This window comes from Ceratotherium simum, chromosome 12 (assembly GCF_057802395.1).
Source record: "Ceratotherium simum simum isolate JZ-2026a chromosome 12, ASM5780239v1, whole genome shotgun sequence".
NCBI lineage: Eukaryota > Metazoa > Chordata > Mammalia > Perissodactyla > Rhinocerotidae > Ceratotherium > Ceratotherium simum.
The window spans coordinates 13525438-13541426 of record NC_141911.1 but is presented as its reverse complement, the minus strand read 5'-3'; positions in this window follow the sequence as shown (position 1 = coordinate 13541426).

The following is a 15989-nucleotide window of genomic DNA, read 5'->3' as shown; positions in this document are numbered from 1 at the left end:
GACGAAAGATGCAGAATTTAGAGACTAATTACACACAGGTCCAGCAGAGGGAAGAGTCAAGGACAACTGAGTTTTGAGTATGAGTCACTAGGAAAAGGGTGCAAGACCAGGGTGCTGGTTTAAGGGAAAGACGATATGTGACATATTGTTACATTTCAGAGTCTCAATCCTCACTGTGTATCAAGATATTCTGAAGCATTTCAAAAGATACAAATGCCCCACCTTCAGCCCCAGAGATTATGACTCAATTGACCAGGAGTGAATTCTGTCATTAGTGTTTTTTAAAAACCTTCTCCCCCTAATGATTTTAATGTATTGATGGGGTTGAGAACAAACTTTCAGTGTCTGAACCTTCCACAAAAATGCTTGTTTGTTTATTTCTAAAAGATCTTTCTATTTAAAATAGTAAAACACTGTACAGAAAACTTGAAAACTATGACTTTTAATAATATGGAGTTAAAAATTGAGGCAGAGGGTGAGGGGAGGAATAAAAAAGAGATGAAGGAAAAAATCTATTAAGTAATACACGGGGTCGAAGATAAACTTTAAAAGATAAGTCTATAAGTCCTGCTCTTGCAGTCTCTTTACCTCACATACTGAAGGTTCTGATGACTCAGAAAACCCAGAAGATGGCAAGGCTGACTCTGTGAAGCAGTTGAAGTTTCACTTCAATCCCTTCTTCCTGCTGAATCCTCCATCTTTCCCGTCCCCATCAGACCATGCTCCGTGGATTGCCGGTTCCTTTCTATTAAACAGACAGTCGTTCCTCATGACTCCGACCTCAACTTTTCAATGCTCTCCAGGACGGTAAAAAAGAATATTGTGAGCTAGGTAATTAGCTAAAGCATTATTAATAGATAATTACCTGTTAAATAAATAGCTCCTAATAGATATTGAATGAATGAATAAGTGCCACTTAAGAATCAACTAGAACTTTGTCTCTTTTCTTCTCTCCAAAAGGCAAAAAGAGAAAGGACTTTGACCATCATTTATTAAACTGAGCATAGACAAGAACCAAACCAAACCTAGTTTCTCCTCCTATACAGAGTAGACAAAACAGACATGTATCAGTGCAGCAGAGCTATTTATGTAATGGAAAAAGTGGGAGGTAATGGGTTTAATTTTGATGGTAAGTATTTTACAAATAGATACCCCAAGTCAAATTTTATACTAATAAAAATGACAGAAGTCCACAAAGAATGGATGAAGAGAGTGTGTGTGTATGTGTGTGTGTGTGTGTGTGTGTGTGTGTGTGTGTGTAGGGAGAGGGATAGATTCCATTTCAAAGGAAAGTCTCAGGAAAAAAAAACAGACCATGCCACCTAGTGGTAGAATATAAGCTGATTCCTTTCAATTGTACAAAGCAACTTTGCCTTTTCATAAGAAAATCAAATGAATTCATTAGCATAGCGGAATTATACTTTGGCAAATTACACAGTAGTTTAAATTTAAATGTCATGGGTGTGTTTTAATTTTTCACCCACCAAAGCATTAAGAAATGTGCAATTTAAAGAGCCCTGGAGTCAGAGTCAGGCTAACTCCCATTTCTCTTCCTAACCAGGTCGTTTAACCACCTTGGAGATCAGTTTCTTCCATAAAGGGGCAGATAGATGAACTCTAAGCTGCTATCATGCTCTTAAATTCCATGTTTCAAAGTAAGCAATAGGCCACATAATAAGGGTACCCTTATCTAACGCAGACTCTTGTAACAAAGTCAAGCCGCCATCTTTACTAACCAAATACTTGGTTACATAACACGCTTTCCACACCCTCAGTCACTCCAGTCACGTTTTACAGACTCCACTCTTCGTTCCAAGGCTTCCTTACTGCTGCTTCGTGTTATTGCATACCTACTTCGAACAGCCCCTAGATTACAATTCTGAGCTTCTGTGAACCTCGGTGTTGCATATTTGTAATATATTTTTCTACCTTACATAAATGTCCACATATTCCCCTTTTCCCTTTGAAATCAGAAAAACTATTCCTCAAAGAAGAAAAGAAGTGGAGTTTTGGATTCCAAAGAATATTTCTCAGATATTGTAAAGTATAATTTCCCCTACTCTCACTAATCATATATATCCAAGATTGACCCAGTTTATCAGAATTAGGAAAGGCATTAAAAGCCAGAAGTTAATCTGAGCCATTTGGAGTATTTAATCTCCTAATAAGCAGTCTATTCTTGCAACTAAGAAACAAGAATGTGAAGATTGTTTTAAATTCCAAAACAAAGAAAAATTTCTTAAAATATAATATTTTAATTATTCCAAATGTGATGGAAAGCCAGCAACATTTCTCCAAGGCAACTTTTTAAAAAGTGTCAGCGTTATCTGCAGAAAGCCTTTTCACTGCAGATCTCACTTTCTCTGCACCAAAGCCTTGTCCCTCACCCCAACCCCAACCAAGAGCGGGAAGTGTAAACAGCTTTCTAAAGAGCATAAGTGGTCAATGCAAGGACAAGTATATTTGCTCTAAGAAACCAGTCTTGAGATTATACTCCAGCCTATTGTGTCATTGCTATTGACAAAACGGTGTGTCACAGAAGAAATTATGCAAGAAGGAAAATCAGTATTTCCTTCTCCCAACTGGAGAATAGAAAATTAACGGGACAAGCCTAGGAAGGGGATAGAATATACATCAGCCCTCGGTAAACACATGGAGGGACTAGCAATTAGATTCGTGGTGAATATTGCTGACATTCCCCTGATGCAAACTCATAATATAAGATAGAAATAATGTTATCGAACATGCTTATCACTGTATTTATTTATTTGCTTGCTCAGCTCCTTTCTTTATCTTTCTCAGACATCCTTCAAGCCTCCCACCTCCTCCACAGACATGCATACAAATACATCCAAGCTTTTCCCCCTAGCACTTTATAATACCTCTATTTAAGCCTTCAGCTCCTTATATTATATGTTTACTTGTCTGTCTATCTCACTAGATGGTTAATTATAGGAGGCAGGGACCTTATCTTTGTTAAACATAAGACCTACTACTATGACTGGCATGTAATAGGCACTTAAAAAATCTTTATTGAATTGAGTAGACTGTGTTAATTTAAACAGAATGTGTTATTAATCCCAGGACCAGATGATTCTATCTAACTCTCTGCTTTTCATTGCTAAGGGGGTGTGTGTTCTCAAGAGTGGGGTTTCATAAATGAGGTACTCTCTTATTCCATTCGGAATGACTAGAAAATCCTGCTTTCCTTGGTGCTCTTTTCAGAGTTTAGACAGCAAAGTTCTCTATGTTATTAAACAGTTTTGATAGCTGGGAACAACTTGGAAGTCTCCTTCCATGAGGTCGGAGGCAAGAATCAGAGGAAGTTCTTCCCTTCACTTTCAGAATATCATGGGGTAGGAAAAAATTTTAATTTCCCTTCAGACACTTCATTCCTTCCTCTCCTCACTCATAATAAGAAAGTCTTTGAGCATAATAACACATCGCAGTTAAATCATTAGACACGGTAAAATTTAGCCTGAGAAAAATATTGTTTTATTGTTGATGTTTTGCTGTGCAAATAGTTCACTTTGGAAAAATCTCAAAGAACAACCTAAGCTTGTTTCTAGAAAGGATCTATCAATTTGCATAAATGGAGCTAAGAATGAAAGTCTCAGGGGCTTTGAACTGGACACACTACTAAACGGAAGCCGGGACCTTGGAGCAAGGGATGGGATAAGGGCAGATGAGTAGATAAAATGGGAAGGATGACCCCTAGACTTCTATTTGGAGGGAACTTTGTCTGAACTAAAAGGTGCCGTGATGCAGAAACACTGGGCAGCATCCTCCAGATATCATGCATCTTTATAATAGGCTAACATTAAGATTATTTTCCAGTAAAATCATCTTCATGGTACTGGTCTATACCCACATCCTCCCAGACACTGGAGGAGGTAATGGAGTAGCTACAGTCACAACGTTCCTGGGTTTCTAGACATGAATGAAGAAACAGTAATCCAGTGCGTGCTTATTAAGATATAGACAAGTTTATATCAAAGTGAGAGGTGGTGAGGAAGCCACCTCATTTTTTTCTATCCACTAGTACCTAGTTTGTCTGGTATTAGTTTTCTCTCATCAATGCATTGCTTTGCAAAAACTTAGTTGTTTAGTAGTAAGAGCACTTTTTGACTCCTCAAGTCGATTGTTCACACCTTGAAGCAATTGTGTTATTTCCTGTTTCCTCCTATCTCCTCCATCTCAGCCTTCCCACTGTCACCTGCAAGTAGTAATTTCTCCTCAAAACAAATTCTGTGTGTGACAAAATCTTGAGTTTATTGTGCATGGAATGATGCTAACACTAGAAGGAGTTTAAAGAGTACTTCTAGATGGGAGAAAAAGTAGATGTCATGAAAAATGTGGAAATAATTAAGACAAGTGTGAGGAATTAATTTTTTTTGTGCCTGATGATTTTAAATAATTATGATTGCCACTATTTAGTGAGCTTTGATTAGGTGTAAATTACCGTACTAGATTATCTTCATATATCATCTAATTTCATTCTCCCAAACATCCTACAATATTGGATATTACTAGCCCAGTTTTTCAGATGAAAAAAATCTAAGACTGGAGCGGTTGACTTGCCCAAGGTCACGCTGCAAGCAAGTGGTGGAGCCGGTTCTCAAACCCAGATCTGTCAGACCCTGAGTTCCTGATTTCAGCTCTGACACCAGAAAGTGCCTCTTGTGCTTCACTGGGGGGGTGTTTTGCTTGTTTGTTTGTTTGCATGTTTGTTTGTGCGAGAGGGGTTATAGTTTTACTCAAGACAGTTTAAGAAATGGGCTAATAGAGAGAGTTACGTTCTCTTTATTCCAGAGAATGTAAGGAATGTTATAGCAAGGTCTTGCCAAAATATTTTAAAGCCAAGGATATATTTTGCCATATTTTTCACTTAAGGACCAAGAGTTTTTTTCTCTGAAGATCCAAATATTCGATGATTCACTACATAGCTCAACCTGGGTGTCTCGCTAACCTCAAACTCAATTGGGCCAAAACAATTGTTCATTTTCCATGTCCCAGTCAAACGCCCTCTGCCTCCTTCCTGTATTCTTCATTTTGTTTGAAGGAACCAACATGCCGTCTTCTGAGTCAGAAGCTTGAGAAACATTTTCAAGTCCCCTTCATTATGGTGGACACCTCACAAATCTGATTTATTTTTTCCTTCTTTTTCTCTAGTCCCTCCTTCTCAGCTCCATTCCAGGCTTCTCCGTCTGTACTTATCTCTTCCATGTTAGTGTTCCTTAGTTTTCAGGTCCTCTGCTCTCTTTTCTATTCTCTCTATGTACTCTCCTTATGTGATTCCATTGATGCTTAATGCCTTATATACCATCTTTTTAAATATATATATAATTTTATTTTATTTATTTTTTCCCCCAAAGCCCCAATAGATAGTTGTATGTCATAGCTGCACATCCTTCTAGTTGCTGTATGTGGGACACGGCCTCAGCATGGCCGGAGAAGCGGTGCGTCAGTGCGCGCCCAGGATCCGAACCCCGGCCACCAGCAGCGGAGCGCATGCACTTAACCGCTAAGCCATGGGGCCGGCCCTATACCATCTTAAGATGCTATTAAACTCTAACTTTATGTCTCCAGACCAGAACTAACAACCTTCTCTCTCTCATTCTCACCCCCGCCTCAGTATCCCCAATAGACACCTAAAAATTAGCATCTCTAAAACAAAATTTTATCTTCCTCCCCAGAATCTGCCCTTCCTCCAATGTTTAAATGTCGCTGCCATTCACAAAGTTGATCAAGCCAGGGATATGGTGTCATTTCTAACTCTTCTCTTCGCTCCTCCCATCCCCGCCTAAACATCAAACCACTCAAGTCCTGTTTACTCCATCTCCTAAATACTTCCTATCTTTCCACTTAACACCATCCTTCTGCTACTTCCCTGGTTCAACCCCACCCCACAACTTCTTTCACATATGTTAATGTTCAGCACCTTAGATGGTCTTCTTGCCTCCAAGCTTGCACTCTTTCAATCTATTCTCCATGCTGCCTCTAGAGTGATTTTTTTCTGGAAAAAGAATCAATCTTTAGTGACTTGACTAAACATTTTCATGTTTTGCCTTTGTTCTCAGGATAAATACTAAACTCTGTAATGTGGCTTAAGACCCTTTGTGATCTCACTTTTATCTATATCTCCAGCCTCATTTCTAGTCACTCCCTCCTAGAACTCTAAACTCCAACTGTCTAGTTTTTGGAAGACCTTATGCTCCCTCTCCCCTCTGGGTGTCTTTATGTGTTCCATCAGGGACAGCTGTTCCTTCCCAGAACCACTTTTCACCTTGAGAACTTCACTTCATCTTTAAACTTAACTACTACTTCCTCTAAGAAGCCTTCTTGAGAGTCCTCTCCACTAAGTCCAAGATAATTGTCCTTTTCATGCATTCCCTGTACTCAGTACTTCCCCTACAACAGCTGTTTTTGTACTCTACTATATTCTTTTTTTTTTTAAGGTTTTCTTTGTTTTATAATTTTATTTATTTTTTCCCCCAAAGCCCCAGTAGATAGTTGTATGTCATAGCTGCACTTCCTTCTAGTTGCTGTATGTGGGACGCGGCATCAGCATAGCTGGAGAAGCAGTGTGTCAGTGTGCGCCAGGGATCCGAACCCGGGCCGCCAGCAGGGGAGCGTGTGCACTTAACCACTAAGCCACGGGGCTGGCCCTCTACTGTATTCTTCAAATGTGTACGCTCCGCACCTAACAAAGTGTTAGGCACATAGATGATTCTCAGAAAATATGTGCTGAATAAATGACTAGAAATGAACAAATGAGTGAAGACCAAGACTAGATTATGTTCAGAGTTACATTACTTATTTGGTTTGGGGTGGGGGGTGGTTATAGAAAGTGTGCTAAGGAAAGGAAAGGGCGGACAACTGATTCCATTATCCCATCTTATGGATTCATGGCACACGTGAGGCCAATTTGTGACCTGGAATGTGGTTGTGAATTTAAATTTATCACCAGAAGTTGTAACACTTTGGATTCATGCCTCATAGAAAGTGCTGACCTCACACCTAAAGTCGATATTAAGGAAATAACGTTATTAGAAGAGCCTCTGCACAGGTCTTTTCCGGTTCCAGTGGGAGCAGATAGACCAAAGGACCCCACACAGCCCACTCGCACGCCCAGCCTCCATAGCTCCACACCCAATATTCAGAGAAGCACCACCCTGCCGGCAGTGTTCCTTCTGCCTTCCCGTAGCCCACATCTTCTGCTACAGAGACTCAGCTGCCTCTGACTTCTGAGTAGCCTTAGTCTTTCACCCTGGAGATCCCAACTGCTGAGGTGTTTCTGGGCTGCTTTGAACCAAGAAAGAGGGGTTTTGGCGCCCAGTGTCACTGGCCTGCCCCATCAAAATCCCTGCCTGTGAGGTAAGAGGGAATTCAAAAAGCTTTCCTTCAAAGGGCCCCAGTCTCCTAGCCTGGGATCCCTTTTACGGAACATCACCTTAAGAATATTAAGGTCAAATCTTCAGATCCTGCAGGTTAGTTTTTTCAGGGAGCAGCAGATCTCTGGCAATGTTGTAAGTTGGGAGCCACACACAGCTTTCGTACTTGAAACTTACCTGTCTCAGTGCCCTCCGCTACCATCAGCAATTAAAGTAAGACTGCACTCTCAGCGAGTGATAGAAGATTTGGAAGCGGGGATGGAATCTGACTGGATGTCTGAATTTCCTGTTAGAATTTCCTCCTGCAAAGTGGAGGCCTCACATATTTGTGTGATGAGGATGGATCAGAATAAGTGAATTGTACCTTTAGAGTTGTGAGATGTGAGGCCCCAGTCACAAAGGCTTTGTGCTTAATTTTGCTTTACATTGTTCTACTCACATATTTATCGAACAGTGATTATCTAAAATGAATATCTAGACTAACATCTTTGACTAAAAGAAGGGGCCATTGTAGGACTTCTGACATTAACTTAGACGTGATAACTGACTATTTTCTTGGGAAAAATTAGCTGAACATCAAATACTGTTTTATTTAACAAAGCTTAGAATTCCCAAATGTAACGATAACCAAGAGTAATCTAAATTGGTTATTTTATTGGCTCAAATTGTTTAATTTTTTATCAAAATTTTAACAAAGTTTTGAAGCTCAAATGACGATTACACAATATTATGGATCAGGCCTTTTAGAAGTTATTATTTCTTCTCTGAGTTTTGTGATAGTCGTAAGCAAGACTATGTATTTTATATTTGCTTAATCTATCTGTATTGGGAGAAATAATCATGCAATAAGCATGAATTAAGAAATATTGTTTCCATTGGCAAAAGTTAGGGCAATTTGAGCAACAAAAAATGAATAAAATCAATTGAATATATATTTTTAAAAACAAGTTTGTTGCACTACTACAAAAAAAGAAAAAGCCAAACAAATCCAAACAACACGTAGACACCTTTGGAAGTAACTAGGGCACCAACCCCTTACTGTAAAAAGAAAAAAATTGAGCGTTTAAGCTGACTTTCTTGTATGAATTGTATTTCATCATTGTTCATACAGGGAAATTTGATTATGGACTGCATATCAGATGACACAGAAATTACTGTTAATTGTATTAAGTGTGGTTGTACTTATGCCCATATGCAGGGGTAAAATGAGATAATGGTTGAGATTAAAACAATACTTCAGTAAAAAAATAGATGAAACAAATGTAGCAAAATCTTGATAATTGTTGAATCTGAGAAATGCGTTATGTATGATTCATTATTCTTGTCTCTACTTTTGTCTTCATTTGAAGTATTTCAAAATAAAAATTTCATTAAAGAAATAATGGCTTTCTTAAGTGTTGGTTAATACCAGTGTAATAGGGTCTAAAATGTTCCATGTCAGGTAGATACCACTTCCTAAATGTAGATGCTCTCAAATCTGTCCACTCCTCTCCATTCCCATAATGGGCTTTCATAATCTCTTGCCTCAATGAATGAAATACCCTCATAATTTCGCTTCCTAACTCAAATCTCATAGTCCATGCGATGTGCCATGGTCCAACAGGTCATTAACCAAAGGTGCTGAAGCAGAAATCAGGAAATACTCATGTAAGACGAGTCATACAACTGCAAAGAGCAAAAGACAAATCAGTGAGGAAACATGCAGAAAAGATGAGGTTCTAATGGCGGTTCCAACATAGAGCTTCTTGGGATCCCTAGATGGCAAATCCAGGTGAGTATGGGCCATTTCCAGCTACTATGACTTCTTTTCTGACGTATACTCTTCCCATTGATCAAATATTAGGTGCTCTTAGAAGTCTACCATCTACTTCTGGTTTCCATCATTTTACTCTGCTCCGTCTGCTATAACAGAATACCATAGACTGGGTGGCTTATAAACAACAGAAATTTATTTCCCACAGTTCTTGCCTGGGAAGTCCAAGATCAAGGTACCAGCAATTTGGTGTCGGATGGGGGCCTGCTTCCTAGTTCATAGATAACCTCTTTTTGCTGTGTCTTCACATGGTGGAAGAGGCTAAAGAGCTCACTGGAGTCTGTATTATAAGGGCACTAATTCCATTCATGAAGGCACCACCCTCATTACCTAATCACCTTTCAAAGGCCTCACCTCCAAATACCATCACATTAGGGATGGTTTCAACATATGAGCTTTGATGGGACACAAACATTCAGTCTATAGCATGATGAGTTTTGAGGGATGTAGGAGAGACCTTCATTCTATGCACAGCTGGTAGCGGTGAAGAGGAGAGTATATCTGAATGGATGGGCCAACTGCAGCCATCCTCTGATGGGCTAGCAGTGTCATGATCCACCAGCTCAAATGGCCATTTGAATGAATTGTTCTGCTTTCATGTGATTCTCAGCCTAGGAAGATTTTCTCAATTAATAAGCTTAATTTTCTAATTTCTCTTCAAATAAAAGATGTCTTCACAAAAAATGTGAATTTTGAGGTTATTCTGGAAGGAATGAGTAGGATGGTGTTTAGAAGTTCAGGTGGCATGGGAAAATGCTTTCTTCCAGTAAGGGGAATAAAGAGCACAAAGGTGGAAGACCATAGTGTTCCAAGAGAACTGCGGATAGTTCTGTGGGTCTCACAGGTAGGGTATATTGATTATTTATTATGAGCTCTTATGTGCATTAAGCTCATCTCAGGAGATACAAAGATGAACCAATTAAGCCATTCACATATTAATGAGGCAGACGTGTTAAAGGTGTACCATGTGCCAGATGCTACAAAAGAGGATGAATAAGACATGGTCCCAGTCCTCTTACCTACTCTTGGGAAATTCGGGTGCCTTGTTCATTAGGCTGCTGCTTGGGGGACAGGGGCTCCAAGCTAAGTATTATGGCTTCATTTCGGTATTGACAAGAGTGTTACTTTTGTATCTCTTGCCACATCGTTTTCGGTACCTAGAAAATTGAATAGAAGAGGTGCCCCAAAAATAATTGTTGAATTAGAAAAGTCAAAAATAATGTGTTTAATGGTAAAGTATGTTTTTAATACATATGAAATTTGTATGAGAGGTAATTAGTATTTGAAAATGAGGGACATTTATAGTGAATGAAAACAAAGATTAGATTTTATATATATATATATAATAATATATATATATATATAATTTCCTAAGTCTATTTTGACAAAATCAAATGTGTAGATTATGGTAGCTTCCCATGAAAAAATTGGCTAAAGTTAAAACCTTGTAAGGTGTTAAATTAAAAGTAAGTCATTTCTATCGTTTAAATTTGCATTTTGAAGCCAGGATGTGGGTAATATGTGGATAATTCCTTTATTATAGACTTCAGCCACTTCAACTGAACCTAAGTGCGCTTGCAGTGCGTTTAAAAGCAGCATCACAGTCATCAGAATTTTCCTTTCTTCCTATTGTTTCTCAAATCATAGTTAAAAACTGTTACTTCAGGACCTAGAGTCAGGAACTGGATGGATTGAAGGAGTGTTATAGTGAACATGAACAATGGCCATTAAATGTTCATGTAAAACGTGAAATAAATTCCTGCAGGTTGGAGCCAAAAATAAAAGCTCACACAAATCTGCTTGATCTTAACGTCACTGAATTTGGAGTATGTCTCCCTTAAATGAATGTAGGGTACTAATCTCTTTAAATTTCAAAGGGGAAGTTTTTAGATGGGCTATTAGTAAATGTGCTATTGTAGTAAAATTCCAAATAAATGATGGGTGGGAACTGAGCGGTTAGTGTGAGACAAGAGATCACTGTGGCCTCAGGTACTGGAACGTTGCCTTTGGTTGATACAGCGCAAAAACCAAAGAAATGATCCAAAAAATGTTTTAAAATACTTCCAAGAATATGACAGCTAGAATGTGTGGGCAATATTTCCATCTTCAAGACTTCTACATCAAAAAGTTTTTAACTCAATCTGTTGAATATTGTTTTTGCAATGGAAATATCCTTACTGGAAACCAAATAGAAAACGGATTCACATTTCCAATATTTACTTTACAATCATTTTTGCTAAAATACTTGTATTGTTTGAAGCACGGGCTACTCTGTTCCTTACAACTGTGATTACTTCGATCAGTTTTCAAGATAACTCTAAAACAATTAAGTTATTTATTAAAATGTGACAGAAAGTAATGCAAGTCCTCCAAATACATGACTCCCTAGTGTTGGAAGATCTCAATTTTTAAAATTAAGAATTAGAATGCTGTATTTATTTGGTGGATGTAATGCAAACCAACTACTTGATGTCTATTTTGTACATATAAGCTTACCAACTAAGTGATATCTTAAGGATAACTACTTACAATAGCTACAAAAACATTTTTATTATTAAATAGGTACATGAAGCATCAAATAATCAATCATTTCTAAAAACTCAATCCAATTGAAGAAGATAACCCAAACCAATTATTTTACAGTGGGAAAAACTTGTTACTTACACATTCCCAAGTCATATAGACACAGCTCTATTTCAACAACAGAAGAAGCTTAATAATACTTCAAACGTATGTGCAAATTATGCCAATTATTTGTTATTTTCCTCTTTTGGATAAAATACTCACATGAATATTCTAACATTTTATTTATTTATTTACATGTAGAATTTCCCTACCAGTAATAAAACTGAGAAAAAGCATAAAATAATTAAGACTCTTTGAGAAAAATTACATTTCAGGATACCAAATAATAAAAATAATCAAAAAAAGTCAATTTCAGTTATTGAGGCAACATGACAAAGCTTTATTTGGTTAAGTAATGTGCACTATATTAAAAGTAAAATAACCAGATGAAATCCAAAAATCAAAGGTACAGAGACACCCTTTTGTGCACCTACTAATGACAATTAAAAAAGAAAGAATAATACAATTTTCATGGAATTTTGTGGATCTCTAATGTCTGGTAAAAAGTGTTTCTTCATACTTCAGTTAATAACTCTCAAGATTGCAAATGATCTAAATAATTATTTTTAAAAATTTTTTAAATGAGATTTTCTCCAAATGTTTCAACCATGCATGAGGAAGAAAAATATATGTATAATAAGAGGAGAGCTTTATGTATACAATAAAGGATGAATATATTCTGTATTAGTGTTTATGAAAAATCAAATATCACTAAAGAGAATGTAAAAAATGTATTTATTTCCAAATCCTTTGTGTGTTGGTTTGTTTCTTAACATTCAAAGATTCCACTATGACTTTAATTCTAGTATTATACTTTTGGATTTTTTTTTTTATTATTTAGTTTAAGAAACAGCTCGTATCTTTAAAGCTCTGGAATGGTGTAAATCATTACAGTGGTTTCACATTTTCATGGGATCAAGGAAACAACAGTAAGCTCATAAAACAGATACCACTAATTATGCAGAGAAGAAGTCATAAAGTTACTGGGAGAAGCATGTTTTATATTCATGGACACATCATTAAAAGTTTAAGACATGCTATCAAATTCTACATTTTAATACTATACCCAACAGCATTAAACCCTCCCAACAAGAAAATCAGATTGTTTAATGATCCTTTTTTGTCACACTGGTTTTATATGTCTGCAGTTGAAGCAGATGTGGAATGTGTATTGCTGAACTTTTTTTTAAATCACTGGACAATTAAAAAATCATTTTATCCTTTATATCTAGTTTTAAAAAAATCTGAATCATCTTCTGACATGCATCTCTTAAACAAAGTGTATTTACTGAGGTAATGAGCCTTGATTCCAGATCACGTGTGGATTTTTAAAATAATGACTTGTATTTTCCTCAGAACATATAAAAATGTAAGGGGGTTTGATAATCATGAAATAGCTTCCATTATAAATTAATTTCTAAAATTCAAATTAAAACTAAGAAGTAAAATGAAATCAAATTTCATGGGTCTCATATGAAAACACAAAAGTATGTCCTATCACTAAGAGAAATCACTGAGAAATCCAAGAATCATACAGTGTTCATATTACAGACAGCAATTTTAAGAGATGTTCGTAACTAGAACATCACAAACATTCACCAACGCTGGTGCACATATTTATGCTGCAGTCTTTTTCCCTGGTCCACAAAGGGACTGAAGATGCTCTAATATCTTAATTGTGTACAATTCTAAAATGTTTCCATTTCTGCATAAGCAAATGTTTTGCATTCCACGATTTAAGTATGTCTTATAGTCAGCTCTAGAATATACACTTTTGGGGGTATTTTAACAGGAATTTTACATGCCGACAGCTTCAAGCTTAATCTCAAAGAGAAAGTAAAATAATGTTATGCCAAATTCAGAGATGAAACCAAAAAGGCTGCAAATGGAAAAAAATAATAACAATAAGAAATAAACCAGGGGAAAAGCAAGTCATTGAAAATACTTCAAATCTACAGGAGAGATCTATGCACCAGATCAGAGCCTGAGGAAAAGGCATCTAAAGTTCAGAATTTAGTGTGGGTTTATTACTGGAGCTTGGTGAAGTCAGCGTGTCGATGGATGCCCATGGGAAGACAGAGAGCCTGGGGCTGCCCTCCCGCAGTCTAGCTTGGTAGTCTTACTTTGCTGTAATTCACCATTGTTCAATAATTTATTTTTTGCTTTTTCATGCATTGTAGTGGACTTCAAATGGTAAAAACGTATGGATAAAATACTGAAAAAAAATTCTCTAGCTATGATTTTTGGACTCACCAGATCAGGACAGACACTGTTTAATAGTTTAAAGCTACAATATGTAGATCAAAATGCACAGTTTCATGTATCAACATCCTGAACTACAATTCGAACACCATTTCCTTAAAACCAATTTTACTGAGCTGAAATATAGAGAAAAAGACAGAGAGAAAATGAGAGAGAGAGAGAAGTCATTGTTATATGCCAATTTACCTTCTGATAAAACTATGTTCAATTTATACACACACATTCACACACACACACCAACAATTACTACGTGTCCAGCATTACTCTAAGCAATTTATATATATAAATTTATTTAATCCTCTTGACAACTTAAGAAGTAGCTACTATGCTTGTCCCCATTTTATAGTGAGGAGACTGAGGTCAAGTCTGCCCAAGGTCCCAGAGCTTATAAGTGGAGGAACTGGGATTAAAAACTAGGTGATTTATGAAAATTTCTCAGAATATGATGTAATCTTGATCTATTTCACAAATCAGATAATCCATATATAAATTACAGAGCCTTTTAATTATCTATAGATATTCTTAACAATACAGACATTTATTTTATTAACACATAAAAGCTTGCATGTTTTATATTGTCAGAATCTCCACTTGTGAGCAAATCTTCAATGTTAGGCACCAAGGACATGGTGACTTTGGCACTAAAGCCATTTAACCTGTAAACATGAAGAAATGCAGATTTGGTCCTTTGAGGTTAACTGATATGTAAATATTTTTAATGAAACTACTGATATACCGGCAAGCACACAACTTTTCTAAGCTGTCAGGAATCAGCTTTTACAAGTCTTGAGCTGGTTTTAATTTAAGCACTACAAGGGAAATACAACTAACTCAGACGAAAATATGGTTACTCATTTGCATCTCCAATCTAATAATGCCTGTAATTGTTCAGTTACCAAAGTTAGATCCAAATGCTTCTTCTCTGCCAAATGCAGCTGCTCGGCAAACGAGCACTGATTTGATTTTTCTGCAGGGTACACGTTCACTCGCTGTTCTCACGATGAATAAATAATGCCATGAGGCCGTGGAGCTGCGGACCTTGCCCTTCTTGTGAAAAAGGCCGCATCTGCTTATTCTCAGACATTCACGATCCTAAAGGAATAAGACACCAGAGGCCTGTGAATGAGAAGGCCTTTTCAGAGGTACAAAGCCTTCGCTCCTGAATCCACCTTAACCAGTTTGGAGAGAAGAGCTTTTGGCACCAAGGCATCCTTCAGGGAAGACTGATAATGATCAGTAAAGACATACTAGGGGCTGCTGCCTCACTCACTTCAAAGGCTTTCTCTCTTAATCAACATTAAATCATCATTTTGCCAGGAATATAGGGACAGCTGTACACAATCTATTTGTTTTAAAACAGATTACAGCCAGGTCCCTCTGCCAAAGTATAAACTTCTTAATGTTGCATGTGCTTGAATATTTTTTAACTTGGAACTTTTATTTCTAATTTAGTGTCCCAAATTAGCATTTCTGTCTCAGCTTATGGATTCCGTCTTCCCATAAAAGCTGAGCTAATAGTTTTATCAATTATCCAGATAATTTAGACAACCAAACAAAATAGACCCAAATAAAACTTTTTAAAATAAATCACCAAATATTTCAGGCTGAAAAATATGAAGTCTCAACTCACGACATCATTTTGTGTGGTGTGGACAGATACCACACCAGTGTGATTGTCTTATTATTTGGTATGAACCATCTGACACATATAGTCATACCTCTTTTTTTTCTTCTCTAAAATGTAGATCCACATGCCTTACATCTTTTACCTTTGTTTTGATCCATGACATTGGCAACTCTAATCCTCCTTATCCCCCAGTGGTCCTAATAAGTCAAGAATAACTACAAAGACATTTTATTACCCAATTAAAGAAAAGATTTTTTTTTTTAAGATA